Genomic DNA, 16,165 nt, shown 5'->3' with positions numbered 1-16,165 from the left:
TTGATTTATATTTTTTAAAAAGGTAACTCTCACTTCTGTGAGGAGAGTGGATTATGAAAGGTAAAAAAAATAGAAGCAGGAAGACCAGTTAGGAAATGATTGCAAAATCAAGATCCAGGCATTTGTTTCTAAATGAGGTGTGACCCTTTCAAAGACTCATCAGTTATTAATTGGGGCCACTTTGGCCACGAATATTTCTGGTTCTCCTTTTCTAGATCTGCCTTGCAAGTCTGTAGCATATACTTGAAATGTCCTTGCTGGTAGTAAATATACAGTCCTTTAAGGGCCGGTTGGATTTCTGAAATGAGTGAAAAATCACTTAAATCCAGTGCAGTGCGTAACATGCTTGATCAAGTTAAATCAAGGTGTAATTAAGTAATAAAACTTTTTATTGTGCAGGTTATAGACATGCTCTATAGGCAATTTAGGGCTTTTGTTCTGAGGAAGAAGCCAGAGGGAGGAGGACTCAGCAGGGATGGACTTCGGGTGTGTGTGTGTCTGTACATCAAGGGAGTAGAAACATGGGCCCTGGGTGGGGTGGTACAAAATCTCTAGCGGGCCTCTTATTTCAGAGGAATAGAGGTTGGTGGAAAAGGAAATCACTGTCCATGAAAACCAATGAATATAAATATACTGTAACATGAAACAGTATTATAAGGAGGTCACTACTAAGTTATACCTCATTATGCAGCTAAAAACAGACAATACCTCAATCAATCTTGTTGATTTATATAAGAAACATAAAGCTCCCCTGAAAAATTCTTTAACATCTCTTGGGTTTTAAAGAATATGTCAAGGGAGCTCCCATCTTGGCGCAGTGGTTAACGAATCCGACTAGGAACCATGAGGTGGCGGGTTCGATCCCTGGCCTCGCTCAGTGGGTTAAGGATCTGGCATTGCCGTGAGCTGTGGTGTAGGTTGCAGACGCGGCTCAGATCTGGCGTTGCTGTGGCTCTAGCCTAGGCCGGCGACTACAGCTCTGATTCGATCCCTAGCCTGGGAATCTCCATATGCCGCGGGAGCGGCCCTAGAAAAGGCAAAAAGGCAAAAAAAAAAAAAGAATATGTCAAAATCCAGAGTTTCCGTCATGGCACAGTGGGAGTGAATCCGACTAGGAACCATGAAGTTGCGGGTTCCATCCCTGGCCTCGCTCAGTGGGTTAAGGATCTGGCATCGCCATGAGCTGTAGGTCACAGATGTGGCTCGGATCTGGCGTGGCTGTGGTATAGGCCGGTAGCTGTAGCTCCTATTGGACCCCTAGCCCTAAAAAGACAAAAAAAAAAAAAAAAAAAAGAGGTAGGCTTTGGAGGAGTTCCTGTTATGGCTCAGTGGTAACAAACCTAACTAGTATGCATGAGTATGTGGGTTCCATCCCTGGCCCTGCTCAGTGGGTTAATGATCTGGCATTCCCGTGAGCTGAGGTGTAGGTTGCAGATTCAGCTCAGATCTGGTGTTGCTGTGGCTGTGGTATAGTCTGGCAGCTGTAGCCCCAGTTTGACCCCTAGCCTGGGGACAACAACAACAACAAAAAAGTAGGCTTTGGATAAACTCCCATTCAGAAAGAATGTATCTAAAAGTAACTTTCCAGAAAACAAAAACAAAAACAAAAAACTTTAAAGAATACTTTGGATAGAAAAATTTCATTTTACAAGTAGATTTTGCACTGATAGTATGAAAAGGCAAGAATCTACTGTGTAGGATCACAACTCCAGGCCTACTGGTACAGAACTGTCCTCAGTGAAATACAACTTCAGGGGAAGGTGATAATTCAGTGAACACTAGGCCTCCTGTAGTGGATTCTCCCTCTAGCAGCCAGAGAGATTCTCTATAAACAAAAGTTGGATGGTGTTCCTTGCTTAAATCCACATCCACTCAAAGACCTCCCATTTCTCTCAGAATAAAATACAAAGTCCTTATAATGGCCCTGGTCTGTTTTTTTTCTTAGTGCTTTACCACCTGCACATTACAATTGTAGCTGTTTAATGTTTTACTGTCTTCCCAGTCTAGGGTGTAAACTTCTTGAGAGGAGTCACGAATGTATCCCAGGACAGTGCCTGGCACAGAATTCAATAGATTGGGGGGAAATGAAATGATGGACTATAGCATTTTTCTTGGCATTCAAATTAATAGGTGAGGATTTCAAATAACTTCCTTTTACAGGGTCCTAAACAAATTCACATATGGAATTAATGTCATAGCACCAGAAGGGGATGGGTAAGAACTTGTATTAAAGCAACAGTTGTAAATCCTGAATTATTAGCCAATATCTGCATATCTAGCTAATTTTGAATTTGTAAAACTTAGAAAAAGTTTTATCTTAAATGATATTCTGACCCATTTATTCACATGTAAAATGATAGGGAGCAACATATTATGGAGTAAAATTTTCAAACAAACCATATATCACCTATTTGAAAGTTGATATAGAAGTAATGTCTCTTTCTTTTAACAACAGCCTAAATCAGAACATGATTTTACATTTCGAGTCATTAAAAAAAACTTAAGGAGTTCCTGCTGTGGCGCAGTGGGAAGGAATCTGACTAGTATCCAAGAGGATGCGGGTTTGATCCCTGGCCTCGCTCAGTGGGTTAAGGATCCGGGGTTGCCGTGAGCTGTGGTGCAGGTCACAGATGCAGCTTGGATCCCGCATTGCTGTGACTGAGGGGAAGGCCGGCAGCTGTAGCTCCAGTTCAACCCCTAGCCTGGACACTTCCATATGTTGCTGGCATGGCCCTAAAAAGCAAAAAAAACAACCCAAAACTTAAAAGAAACTTTGAATCCATTGTGAGCTTTACATGGGGTTAATTTTCCATTTGACTCACTCATTATGTTACCTATTTTTGAAGAACTCATACCCTAAGTAAGATCCATAATGTGGCTCCCTCCCAATTTATCAACCACAGTGGTGCAAGGACACAGAAGCGAGTAACCAGGGCTTACTAAATACGTCTTCCACTGAAAAGTCTATGGCACAGTAACCTGTTGCCCATCCTTCCTTTTCCTGAACACTGGTGGCAACTACTCTCTGTGTTCCTGGCACATATTTACCCTTGACTTTTACTCTAGTTCCTTCTCTCTCCCTCCCCATGAGAACTGTTCAGCACATGCAAGGCTAGAGGAAGATCTGTCAAGGTTTGTAGGAACTTAGAAGCTCTTTTGCTTCCTGAACCCAGACAGTGGAAGCTGAATGGTGGCTCTGTGCTTGGTGTGCATGACACCACAGTTGGCATGCTGATATTAGCAGGGAACGGACGTCATGACCCCTGAGGCTTTTTGCTGGAATGGAGACAGCAGAGTGCTACAGACACAAAAGTGAACGGGAATTTAAACCATGAAATCTTTTTTCCAGAAAGGAGACGCCTTAATCTGATACCCTGGGAAATGGATCTACCCTGCATCAGGAAACAAAGAGGGTGCCAATCCAGATGCTTCAGGCTTCTGGCAGGTCGCCTTTTGGGTCCCGCCCAGTTTTTCTTCAAACATCCCCAGAAGAAGCCTGTATGGCACTCCTAAAATGAGGGAAGGCAAAAATGTAGATGCCTTCCATACAATAGCAGCCTCTTCTGTTTTTGTCTCTTTAAGAACAGGAGGTACCTATGGACCCATCAATGTTCCTCTGTCTGTGACTGCTTCTGAAGAAGCACTCCCAGCAAGACGTAGTTAAAAAGCCAGAGGAGGACAAGAATCAAGCCCACTTCAGTGTTTCCGGCTTATTATTGCCATTGGCCAGGACTTCATGATCTTATTTTTTCAATTAAGAAATTTGAAGACATTTTAGTGATTAATACGATGCGTATTACAGAAGTATGTCACGCAAAATGTGGAAGACATTAAGAAACAATTCTGTCCACCCCAGGGACAACCAGGGATACCAGCTTGATAGTATTTTTCCATCTAAACTTCTGTATGTGTACATATAGAATATAATACAAACAGTTTTGTTTATAATACCTTGTATTTTTCCAAATCATTAATACCTAACAATACCTTGTAAATAATTTCCCAATCAGTTTTTCTGAAAGTTTGGTTCTCCAAACCAACGTCATCAGTATCAACCTGCGAACTTGTTAGAAATGCAAATTCTTGGGTCTTATACCAGATTGACAAATTAAAACTCTGGAAGTGGGGCCCAGCCATCTGTCTTTCAACAAGCCTTCCAGGTGATTCTGCTGCACAATAAAGTTTGAGAAACACTGCTACATAATTTAACAACCTGATTAGCATTCCATTGTGTGGGTATGACATGATTTATTCAGCCAGGCTGCTATTGTCAGGCATCTAGGTTGTTTCCAACTTTTCAGCATAACCAATTACCATGAACAATCTTATAGCTAAAATATAGACGTTTTTAATAATAGTTCAACACATCTCCAAATGTGAAAGTCAATAGTGAAAGGAAATGCATAGTTTTAAAACCTGTCTGAGCTTCTTGAATAAATCATGGACCTTTCCTACCAAATCTTTGGAGTCTTCACATTTCCCAGGCCTTGCCTCACTTCTCTAAGCCTGGAATGCTTCAGACTTTGCCTAAGGATCTGGATTCTTGGCTTAAATTCTGCCATTTCTTATGCCGTAGCGAAACAAAGAGATCTTTAAAAACTTCTGAATCACCTGTATGTTCTTTCTTTTCTAGGACGCCTATAAAAATTCTCAATAATACTGACAATTAGTAAAAACAGCATTCTATATGTTATTTATACTCTGAGACAGAAATTTCAACAGAGTATTAATAGAGTTTGAACAGAATAAGAAGTAGAGTAAATATTAGGTATGTAATGGTCAAGGAGTTCTTTCAGTATTGAACTTATACCTTACATATTGCTTCATATCTAAAATTTTATTGCCTGTGTTGAATCATGCTAATTCAAGAAACTTAGCTATTACATTAAAAAAAAATTTCTTAGCTGCTAGCTTGCAGAATATTTCAGGGCCAAGTTGATTACCCATTCCATGGATTCCCCTGGCACTTGTTCTTTCCATGACAGCATTTTTACACTGGCACATTGTTATTGCCTATTTACTTGTCTGTATTTCACATTAGACTCTGCTCAGTGGGCAGGGATCGTGTTTGTCTGGTTAACAGCTGTGTCCCCCAGCATGTCCCACAGTCTTTGGCATATTGTAGCATTTCATAATTATGTTGAATAAATAAATGAGCTATTTCTCCAAATAGCATTTTTTTTAAAAAAAAGGAGAAGCCAAATTGAGAATAAGGTTTAGAAAAATAAAGAAAGCAAGATGTTCTTACCACAAGTTCTGTACTCTTAATGAGTAGGTGAGCACACACATTTGTATAAATACCTATGTAAAAATAGGTAGTACATTTCAGATGGCTTTATGGATTCTTTCTCCTTAGTAGCACACAAGATATTTCATGTTTTTCAGAAAACAAATGAGGTAGGCACAGCAAGCATCCAAACTTGTACAAATATTAGATGCTTCCCATGGTTTCTGGTCTAGTTTTCTTATTTACCAAAAACAGATGCTTCAGTATCGTACTGTGGTTGATATTTAATGGTTTTTGAAGTCCTGATCTTTATGTTCTCCAAAGAGCAGCTTTTGGTTTCAGTGATTTTCTCTAGTTTTCTATTTCATTTTGGCTTTTATCTTTATTACTTTCTTCTGCTTCCTTTGGGTTGACTTTTCTTTTCTTTTACTAGTTTCTTAAAATGGAACTGTAGATTACTGATTTGAGACCTTCTTTTCCCCAAGTGCTTCTTTACTCGCAGTTCATAAATTTTTGTAGGTTGTGTTTTCATTTTTAGTTCAGCTTAAATGCTTTCTAATTTTCCTTTTCAGGTATTCTTTGACCCATGGCTAATTCAAAAATATGTTTTTAATTTCCAAATATTTGGTGATTTCCCAGATACTTTCCTATTATTGATTTCTAAGTAATCCTCTTGTGGTCAAAGAATATACTTTGTATGATTTGAAACCTTTCACATTTAATGGTACTTTTTTCATGGCCCAGTATGTAGTCTAACTCAATAAGCACTCCTGCCCTTGAAAAGATTATATATTCTACTGTTGTTGGTGAAATGTTATATAAATGTTAATTAGATCAATCTAGTTGTTAATGTTATTCAAATCTTCTATATCCTTATTGATTTGCTCTACTTGTTCTGTCAATTTCAGAGAGAAAGTTGTTGAAATATCCAACTATAATGATCAATTTATCCATGTCTTCGTGCAGTTTTTACTTTATGAATTCTGAAGTCTTGTTATTAAGTACATAAAAATTTGGGTTATCATATCTTCTTGATGAATTGTCTCCCTAATCATTATGAAATATCCCTCTTTATCCCTGGTAATGCTCTTTGATCTCTACTTTGATAATAATACAGCCACTATCAAAAGCTTTTGATTAGTGTTAGCATGGTATATCTTTTTCTATTCTTGTCCTTTTAACTTATTTATGTCTTAAAATCTTATGTCTTAAGATTTTTTTATAAGTAGCATGGTTGTATCTTTTAAAATTTTTTATTCAATTTGATAATCTCTTCCTTTAGTTGGAGTGTTTAGACCTTTTAAATTTAATGTGATTGTTGATATTGTTGTGTTTGATCTACTGTCTTGCTTTTTGTTTTATCATCTAGTTTCCTTTTTTCTGTCCTCTGTTGGATTTAATATTTTAAGGTCCCTTTTATTTCGATTTCTGTTTATTAGTTACAACTTTTTTTAAAAACAGTGATTGCTTTCAAGTTTATAATATACATCTTTACATTAACAATTCTTATCTTTAAGTAATATTTACCACTTCACATATAGTATAAGAAACTTACAATAGTATACTCCCTTTTTTTCCCCTCAGTGTTGTATTTTGCTGTCATGCTACTTCTATGTATATTATAAACTCCAAAATGCATTGTTCATATTTTTTCTCTAAAAAGTTAATTATCTTTTACAGAAATTTTAAAAATAAAAAAGTATTTTACATAAAGCTACCTATTTTCCCTTTTTGATGATCTTCATTCTTTGTGTAGATCCAGATATCCACAAAGATGGACTTTTGCCTAATGGACTTCTTTTAACATTTCCTGTAAAGCAGGCATGCTGGTAAAAACCCTTTTTTTCTTTTCTATGCCTAAAAAAAATCTTTATTCTTCATTTTTGAAAGATATTTTTGCTGGATATGGAAGTCTGTGTTGACAATTTTTTTCTGTCAATACTTTCAGAATTTTGTCCCACTGTGTTTTGGCTTGCATTGTTCCTATCTGAAAGCTGCCATTCTTGTATGTATTCTTCTGTACATAATATGTTATCTTCCCCCTCTCTGGCTGCTTTGAAAGTTTTCTCTTTATTATTGGCTTTTAATGTGTATGATTATGATGTACCTTGGGGTAGTTTTCTTCTTCTTTCATGTGTTTAAGTTTTGTTGTTCTTCTTGGGTCTGTGGATTTATAGTTACAATCAAAGTTAGAAATACTTCAGCCATTCTTTCTTTTTTTTTTTCCTTGTCTTTTTGCCTTTTCTAGGGCCACTCCTATGGCATATGGAGGTTCCTATGCTAGCAGTCTAATTGGAGCTGTAGCTGCCAGCCTACACACAGCCACAGCAACTCAGATCCTTAACCCACTGAGTAAGGCTAGGGATTGAACCCACAACCTCATGGTTCCTAGTCGGGATTCATTAACCACTGAGCCATGACGGGAACTCCAAGCCATTATTTCTTAATATTTCTTTTCTGTTCCCTTCCTCTTTCTTCTTTCCTTTGTGGATTTCAACTACACATATATTAGATTGCTTGAAGTTGTTCTATAGCTCACTGATTTATTTATTTAAATTGCTGATTGATTTGTTTATTTTTGGGTTTTTTTTCTCCCTGTGTTTCATATTAGATCATTTCTATTGCTATGTATTGAACTTCACAAATCTTCTCTTCTGTAATGTCTAACCCATGAATCCCATTCAATGTATTATTCATCTAAGACATTGTATTTTTCAACAGTGGAAGTTCAATTTGGATTTTTGCCATATTTCCCATGCCCTGTATGGTCAGCCTTTTCCTTTACATTTTTTTTTTTTCCCTTTTCTAGGGCCGCTTCTCACAGCATATGGAGGTTCCCAGGCTAGGGGTCGAATCGGAGCTGTAGCCACCAGCCTACACCACAGCTCACAGCAACACCAGATCCTTAACCCACTGAGCAAGGCCAAGGATTGAACCCACAACCTCATGGTTCCTAGTCAGATTCGTCAACCACTGTGCCACGACAGGAACTCCTCCTCTACATTTTTGAACATAAGGAACATAGTTATAATAACTCTTTTAATGTCCATGATGATTAATTCTATAATTTATTTGTGTCATTTCCAGATCTGTTTCTGTTGAATTATTTTTCTACTCATTAGGGTTGTATTTTCCCAGTTTTTTTGCATGGCTCTGTTGGCTGCAAGATAATGTGAACTTTGTCTTGTTGAGTGCTGTATATTTTGATTCTTGAGCTTTCTTCTGGAATGCAGTTACTTGAAAACAGCTTAATTTTGAGGCTTACTTTTAAGTTTTGTTAGATGGGATCCATGCATCCTTTGGGACAGGGCTAGTTCTGCCCTTTCATTGAGGCAGTACCCTACTGATGAATTACAGGGTTTTCCACTCTGGCTGATTAGTCCTGGTCCCATGTGACCTCTGAGGATCTGCCTGCTCTCTGTCCTTTAGGTCATTCTCTCTCTGGCCTCAAGTAGTTTTCTTACACACGTATTGATCGTACTCAGCTAAAGACTGGAGGGGGACCATGTGTACATCTCTGGAAGCCTCTCCCAGTGCAACTCTTTCTTTTCTGGTACTTGGTCCTGCAAACTCTAGCCATCTTGGCCTTCCCAGACTCTCCGCTCCTTGATTCAGGGCATCATTAGGCCTCTCTTAGGTTTCTCCTCCCTGTATTCCAGCCTGGAAACTAGGAAATAAGCTGGGGCAATCATAGAGCTCACCTTATTTGTTTCTGCTCTCTCAGGGAATCACTGTCTTCTGCTGCCTGATGTCCAATACCTGAAAATATTTGTTTCATATATTTTGCCCATTTTTTTTAGTTGTTTCAGGCAGCAGGATTAGTCTGGTTCTTATTACTGCATCTTGGCTGAGCGCTGAAGTCTAAAAAATCAACACAGCTTAATTGTATAAAATACAATTTATAAAATTGTAAATGGACTAAACCCTTATTTTTGTATAAAAATATCATAGAAATGACATATAAAAAGATTCATAATAAAGCCAGGAGTGTGGTTACATTTAATAGATTAAAAAGGCTTGAAAAACAAATTTGTTGTTTTATTGGGCACATCAAGTTAAGAAATATGAGAAATAATTTAAAATGTAAGTATCTAAACTTTATGTTTAATAATTCTCTTTTAGTAATTTGTGTAACAGACAGATAAGTCCTCATTATACTTTCTTTCTAATTTATATTACTTGTTATAATCTACTTTATGCTTTTATGTTTTTGCTATGCTTTGATGCATCTTTGTATTCCTATCTAGTACTGTCTGATAGATTCTCAATAATACATATTAAGAGTAAGTCATATAGAATCACATTAAGACAAATTTACTTTAATTTTCCTATATAAAAGTAATAATACAAAAATAAAAATTTTATTTATATGTGAGTTTTATTCATAAGAGAATTTACTATGCACATAGATGTTATTTATATAATGTGAGTTTTATAAGAGAATTCACTATTCACAAGCAACTTTATCATCTTGCAAAATATCTTAGTTGTTTGCTAATCTTTTACCTCTTAATAGCTTTACTTAAAAATTTTACTTTATAGAAAAGTGGATTTACTATTTAACAATATTAACTTTTGAGTAGCAGGTTTGAATGATGCATTTTCAGTTATAAATTTATACCAACTGCCAGAATGGCAACACATTTAGAGAGGAATCCCAGGTACTTTGCCTAATATAATCTAATAAAAAGATAGTTTCCACAGTAAAAACTAACTATATACTAGAAAAGTAATCACACTTCTTCCCTACTCCTACTTAAGCCTGGTTCGAATAACATCTGTATTGAGAAATATTTCCAATTACACTATAAAGCCATCATTTGTTTTATGTGGTTATTTACCAGTTGTTTACAAATAGCATCTGGTTAATTCATTTGAATCTTGTTATTACCCATTGACAACTGCTCTGTTTATTGTTAGGTTGATGACACACCTAAGACCTAAACGTAGAAACTGATAAATTTGTCTCCATTTCTGTTTATCAAGCTCTCTCAAAACTGCAAACTCCCATACTTTTTAAGTTCCTAAAATTTAGTGGAATTCACACTCTAGTTTTGTATTGTCTCCTCACTAACAAGGAAGGCATTATGTCAATTGACTTCTGAAGCTAGTTGCTGACACCATTTAAGTTGAAGTTTTAGGAATTTGAGATGAAAAGCTCAAAGAGCATAGCTTGTCTGAGTATATGCACCTTAATATGCTCTTGAAACTGCCTTTCTGCTTTCCTGGGTAGGTAACCTTTGGGAAAGTATGTGAAGTTTCAGGCTTTTAAAGGGTTGCAGTGAGTGGAGTTCTGGCTTCATGGAGAGAAAGCTGAAGGAGAAGAAGATAACAGAATTAACAGATGGGCGTCTGGGGCCGAGCAGCTGGTTGGTTTAATTTTAGAACGTTTGTCCTTGACTGTGCCACTTGAAGTGGAGCACCTACTTGTCTTGGAGAAGTGTGTCTGTCTTTCGGCTGTGCCAAAATCCTTTTGCTTACACTCTGGAGCATTAAGCACCCTGTTTCATCAGATAGCCCACCTTTTAAAGCGGGAGAGTCTTATCTACTCAACTAGTCCTTCTAAGATAGGACAGTATAACCTAATAAAGCTCTCAGTGGAGCAAGCTGAGGAATGCAGTGCACTCAAGTGACCTACTTGTACGATAATAACCTCGATTTGTAAGTACACAAAAGCCTCTTTGCATGTTTCAAGGGCATATTTACAGTTTTAAAATGATGAAAAGACAGCTTCTTAAATATCTTCAGGGGAAAGGAAATGACAGAGCTGCAAGGAGGAACAAGAAGCAAGACAGAAGACCAAAACAAAAATAAAGATTGGGGCTAAAAATACATTCTTAAAAATTCGCCAATACATTTGGAATTCTAGCTTTTCCTTTGCTCTCAGTACTTGGAGTCATAGCATTTGAGAGTCAGAAGAGTCCTTAGAAACTGATGATCTAGTTCAGCTAGAGGAAACCGAGGTGCAGTGTGCTTAAAGTGATTCGCCAAAGGCCAATCAATAGATGTGTGACAGGGCTAAGACTAGAACCCTTTCTTGACCTCCAATGTAATGATTTTCCCATTACATCCCACTTTATACTTGTTTGGCAGCCATCTATTACTAAATTAAAGTTAGATTTTAAATGGAGGATTAAGGAAAATATTGTAAGTGGTTTATCCCACCTCCCCTTATCATCCTAATAATGGATGGGACTAACTGTACCACCTTTATTTTATTCGTGGGTATGACTAACTATGATACCTACTCCTGTTTGGCTCACAGTGGTGCAGTGAAGATTTTTTTAAAAAGATATCAGATGTAGAAACACCTTGAAAAAATCACTGCTCTTTATAAATAAAATTGATTAGTGAAAATAGCCTTTATTAGGGATCTGCCTTGTTTTTGCCAATCTACCTTCTTTGGCACTGAGCCCTATCAGTAAATGCAGCCCCGTGGTTAGGACTCACCATGTGTGGCTCGTAGTCTGGAATGCCCTCTGCTTCATCTTGGATCGTCTATACTTCCTGTGTGTCTCACCTGTGCTGGAAAATGTATGCATGAACTCTCTGCTTTCACTGCACATCTCTTTCAACTCTTGCTTCCTCTCTTTGTACTCAACTTTATATACTCCAGTCATACTGAATTCCTTTCTATTCCTAGAAAGCTCCGTGGTCTCTCTCCCTTCCCCTTTCCAGCCTTTGCTTAGACAATTCGCCTGCCTGGAATACTTTTCACACCTATTTGCCACTGTCACCCACTGTTGACGTCCTTACTTGGCTAACTCATATCTATCATTTAGATGTCATCTTAGATGTCACTTTACTTGGGAAGCTTCTTCACATTCCTCTCCCCTGCAAGTCTAGATGAGATGTGCCTCCAATGTACTACTTCAAACACTTAGAACTCACCATGTCTATTTTAATTGCTTATATTCTTCTCTAGACTATGAGTCCCATGAGTGCAGAGGACCTTGTCAGCTTGCCCACTGGTGTATAGCCAATACTTGGCACATAAAAGAGGTAACACATATTTGTTGAAAACTCATACTCATGCTCAATCATGATTTACATGTCACAAACTGTTTTCACCTTAACTTATCTCATTTCATCATTACAATAAGCCTAGGGTGTTATATTATTCATTCTCATTTTTCAGATACAGAAACTCTGAGAAGATATTCATTGACTTGTCCAAACTCACCTAGCTAGTTAGTAAATGGCAGAGCTAGTGTTTGAACCCAGATTGTTGGAGTCCAAGTTCAGTGTTGTTACCATTATGTCACAGCTAACTTTGGTTGTAGAATAACTGAAGGTCTTAAGCAGATGATCAGAGGAGAGAAGAAATTAGAGCTTCCCTTGAGGAGAATAAATCTGGCCCAGAGAAGAGTTTGAACCATGGTGGAGGCAGTGGGGGCAGGATGGGGCAGAAATGAACATCAGAACAAAACTAAGAATGAAAGGCAAAGCTTTTGGGGCTATGCATAGTTAGAGGTCAGAAGGAAGGAGATGAACCAGAAATAATATAAAAGAAGGATTGGTGAGCAATATAGAAAAATAATGAAAATTCATTTTCCTAGAAGCCAAAGGAAGTGAGAATGCAAAGAAAGAAAATATAATTAATAATAGAAAATTCAATTCAGGAGGCAAGAAAGAGAAAAAAAAAGGAGGGGAGGATTTGGCTGGTTCATAGAAGACTTTTGAGAGCCTAGATGGAATAAGGGATGGTTTGTAAAGGTTTGAAGAAAGAATAAGGGGCAAAGAAATGGAAGCAAGAAAGAAGTGATTGAAGAATTTTGGCAGTTTTTTTATTCATTCATCAGTTGATAGACATTTGGGTTGTTTACAGATTTGGGCTATTATGAATAAAAGTGCTATGGACAGTCACACAGAAGTCATTGTGAGAAGCTAAGTTATTTGTCTTGGGTGCTTAGGAAAGGAATTGCTAGGTGGTATGACGAAAGTGTGTTTAACTTTACTGGGAACTGCAAGAGTGTTTTCCAAGCTGATACCCTATTTTGCATATCCCCGAGCAAGGCATGATGAAAGTTTTAGTTACTACACATTCGCACCAACACTTGATATTGTCAGTCTTCTTCATTTCAGCCTGATAGTGAATGTCAACAGTCTTTCATTCTGGTTTCAATGTGCATTTCCCAGTTGCCTAATGGTGTTGAATGTCTTTTCATGTGTTTATTTGACATACATCTTCTTTAGTGAAGTACCTGTTCAAATCTTTTGTCCACTTTTATTCTTATTGTTTTTCTTCTCGTTGAGTTATAAGAGCACTTTATAATTCATATCAATGTATGTGTCTATCTAAGATATGTCATTGGCAGATATTTTCTCCCAGTTTGTGGTTTGTCTTTTCGTTTTCTTAACCGCGTCTTAAAAACGATAGTTTTTATTTTTATGAAATTAGATTATCCGTATTTTTCTTTTATGGTTTGTGCTTGCCTGCCTGCCTGTTTGCTTGCTTCCTTCCTCCCTCTCCCTCTTTTCCTTTCTTTCTTTTTTCCTTCTTTACATATGGATATCCAATTATTCCGACACTGTTTGTTGAAAAGACTGCCTTTTAGCTTCATTGAATCACCTTGGTATAGTTTTCCTCATGTTCCTTTTGCTTGAAATTTACTGATCTTATTAGATCTGTGGATTTATTGTTTCCATCAAGCTTAGAAAATTTTTGCCTGTTATTTCTTTAAAAAATCTGGGGAGGGGGGTCCTTTGCTTCTTTTAGACTCCAACTACATGAATGTTAGATTACTCAGTAATGTCCCACAGTTCACTAATGCTCTTTTCATTCAATTCTCTTTTCTCCATGTGCTTCATTAATTTATAGTTTCCATTGCAGTGCTGTCAGGTTCATCAGTTTTTTCTTTTGCACTGACTAATCTGCTTTTAATCCCTCGTAGTATATTTTCATTTCAGGTATTGCATTTTTTTATATTTAGAATTTCCATTTGAATTTTTTTTGTATCTTCTGTTTCTATCTTAAATGTGTTTGTGTTTTCTTGAACATATGGGGTGTATTTATAATAGCTGCTTTAATGCTTTTGTCTGCTCATTCTACTAGCTATATCATTTCTGGGTGTGTTTCTATTAACTGATTTTTCTTCTAGTCAGGAGTCATATCTCACGGTTGCTAATTTTGTTTGAACATTAGACATTGTGAATATTATGTTGTTGGTTGCTGGATTTTGACACATTTCCCTAAGAAGGGTTAGACTTTGTTCTGACATGCAGTTAATTTACTTGGGGTCAGCTTAATCTTTTTGAGTGTCATTTTTAATTTTTATTAGGGTGAATCCAGTCTAGCCTTTATTCTCGGGCTAATTTAACCCCACCAGTAAGGCCATCTGAGGGCCCTTCTAAGGACTCTTCCCAGTGCCTGTGAATTGTGAGGTCTTTCCACTTTAGATGGTAGGAACATGAACGATTCTCAGCCTTGTGAGAATACCAGGAATTGTTCAGCTAGCCACTATGTTCAAGCAGCTCAATATTCAGCCAAAGATTTGAAGAGACCTTTGGACAGATCTCTGAACTTCTCTCTTTTTGCAGCTTCCTCTTCTTCAGTATTCTTCCCCACAAAACCTAGCTGCCTTGGTCTCCTCGAGCACTGATCTCTGTCACCTCAATGCAGTGAGACCACTTGACTCTGGGTTCCCTCCCCTTCCTATGCCAGGCCTTAGAAATGCCTCATCAGTAAACTGGACAGTCACGGGGCTTGCCATGTTTGTTTCCCCTGTCAGAGATCAGTCTTGTGCTGCCTGTTGGCCAATGTCTGAAATAACTGTACAACATTTTTTTTTTTATGGTTTTCTAGTTTGCTGATGTGGGAAGGTAATTCCGATTGTAGTTAACTCTTCACAAATAGAAGTGGAAATCCTATTTCAAATGGCTAACTTTTAAGATTTGCAACTTCTGATATGTCAGATATGACACAAAAAGAAAAACCTGATTTTAGGGAGATCAGTTTGAATGCTTAAATGTAATTATTCTTTTCTTGTTCCTTTCCTATTCATCTCTTCTTCACCCCCTAAGGTAGAGGATTCTCCTTGAGATTTTTCCCTTGAGTGAAAGAAACTTGCAAATGAAATTGCTTTCTATAATTTGTTATATTTGGAGGCCTACTTAGTATTTAAGTAGCAGAAACTGTGGTGCTGCAGATATCCTTTTTTTTTTTTTTTTTTAAGTAGGTGAAATCACAACAGTTCTAGGTAACTGTTTCACTTATTGAATTACAAGTTCCTATATTTCACTTTGGCCCTGCTATCATTCAGCATGATCAGAACAAAGTTATTTACATTCTTCCTGCCTCATGCGCTTAATTGTAATATCAAGGTACTTTAATGCAGAATAGAAGAGTGTGCACATGGTAAAAGTGAATGTTCCTGCAGTACAGCAAAGAGATATCCCTTTAAATGAAGTGCACTAAGGGTCATCCTTGGATCTCCAATTTACTTACAAAACTGAGCTACATTTTAAAAAAAGATAAACCCTGAACACTCAGTTTTTAAAATTCAGAATTCTCTGCCTACCTAACTATATCTACATTTCTATAAATACAGTTTTTTTTTCCTTCTATCCAAATGCTGGTAAGATTGTCCATTGTGGCAAAAACGTTCAGCTATTTTTTTAGCTAGTTTTTCAGTTTGTTTTCCCTCTGTTTATCCCCTCAATTAATCTTCCTTATAAAAATTCATACATGTATGTATAGAATCTTATATATATAATATCACACCTTTCCTATCTGGGTACCATAGATAACCACAGTTGGCAATTAGTTTGACATTATTTTCTTTTTAAAATGATTTTTATTTTTTCCATTATAGCTGGTTTACAGTGTTCTGTCAATTTTCTACTGTACAGTAAAGTGACCCAGTAGCTTGACTTTAAAACTAGCTTTCTTGGAGTTCTTGTCGTGGCTCAGTGGTTAACAAATCTGACTAGGAACCA

At 37.1% G+C, this 16,165-nt stretch overlaps 1 protein-coding gene across 3 annotated transcripts in view; it reads right to left on the bottom strand.

Annotated features, from left to right (window-relative positions):
• The window catches only part of NTN4 (netrin 4), a 112,902-nt gene that overhangs the window by 72,187 nt on the left and 24,550 nt on the right, over positions 1–16,165 (bottom strand). The gene's annotated exons all lie outside the window — the stretch shown is intronic.

Source organism: Phacochoerus africanus, chromosome 7, assembly GCF_016906955.1.
Source record: "Phacochoerus africanus isolate WHEZ1 chromosome 7, ROS_Pafr_v1, whole genome shotgun sequence".
NCBI classification, from domain to species: domain Eukaryota; kingdom Metazoa; phylum Chordata; class Mammalia; order Artiodactyla; family Suidae; genus Phacochoerus; species Phacochoerus africanus.
Note: the sequence above shows the minus strand (reverse complement) of the source record. Positions and strands in the feature narration are given on the sequence as shown.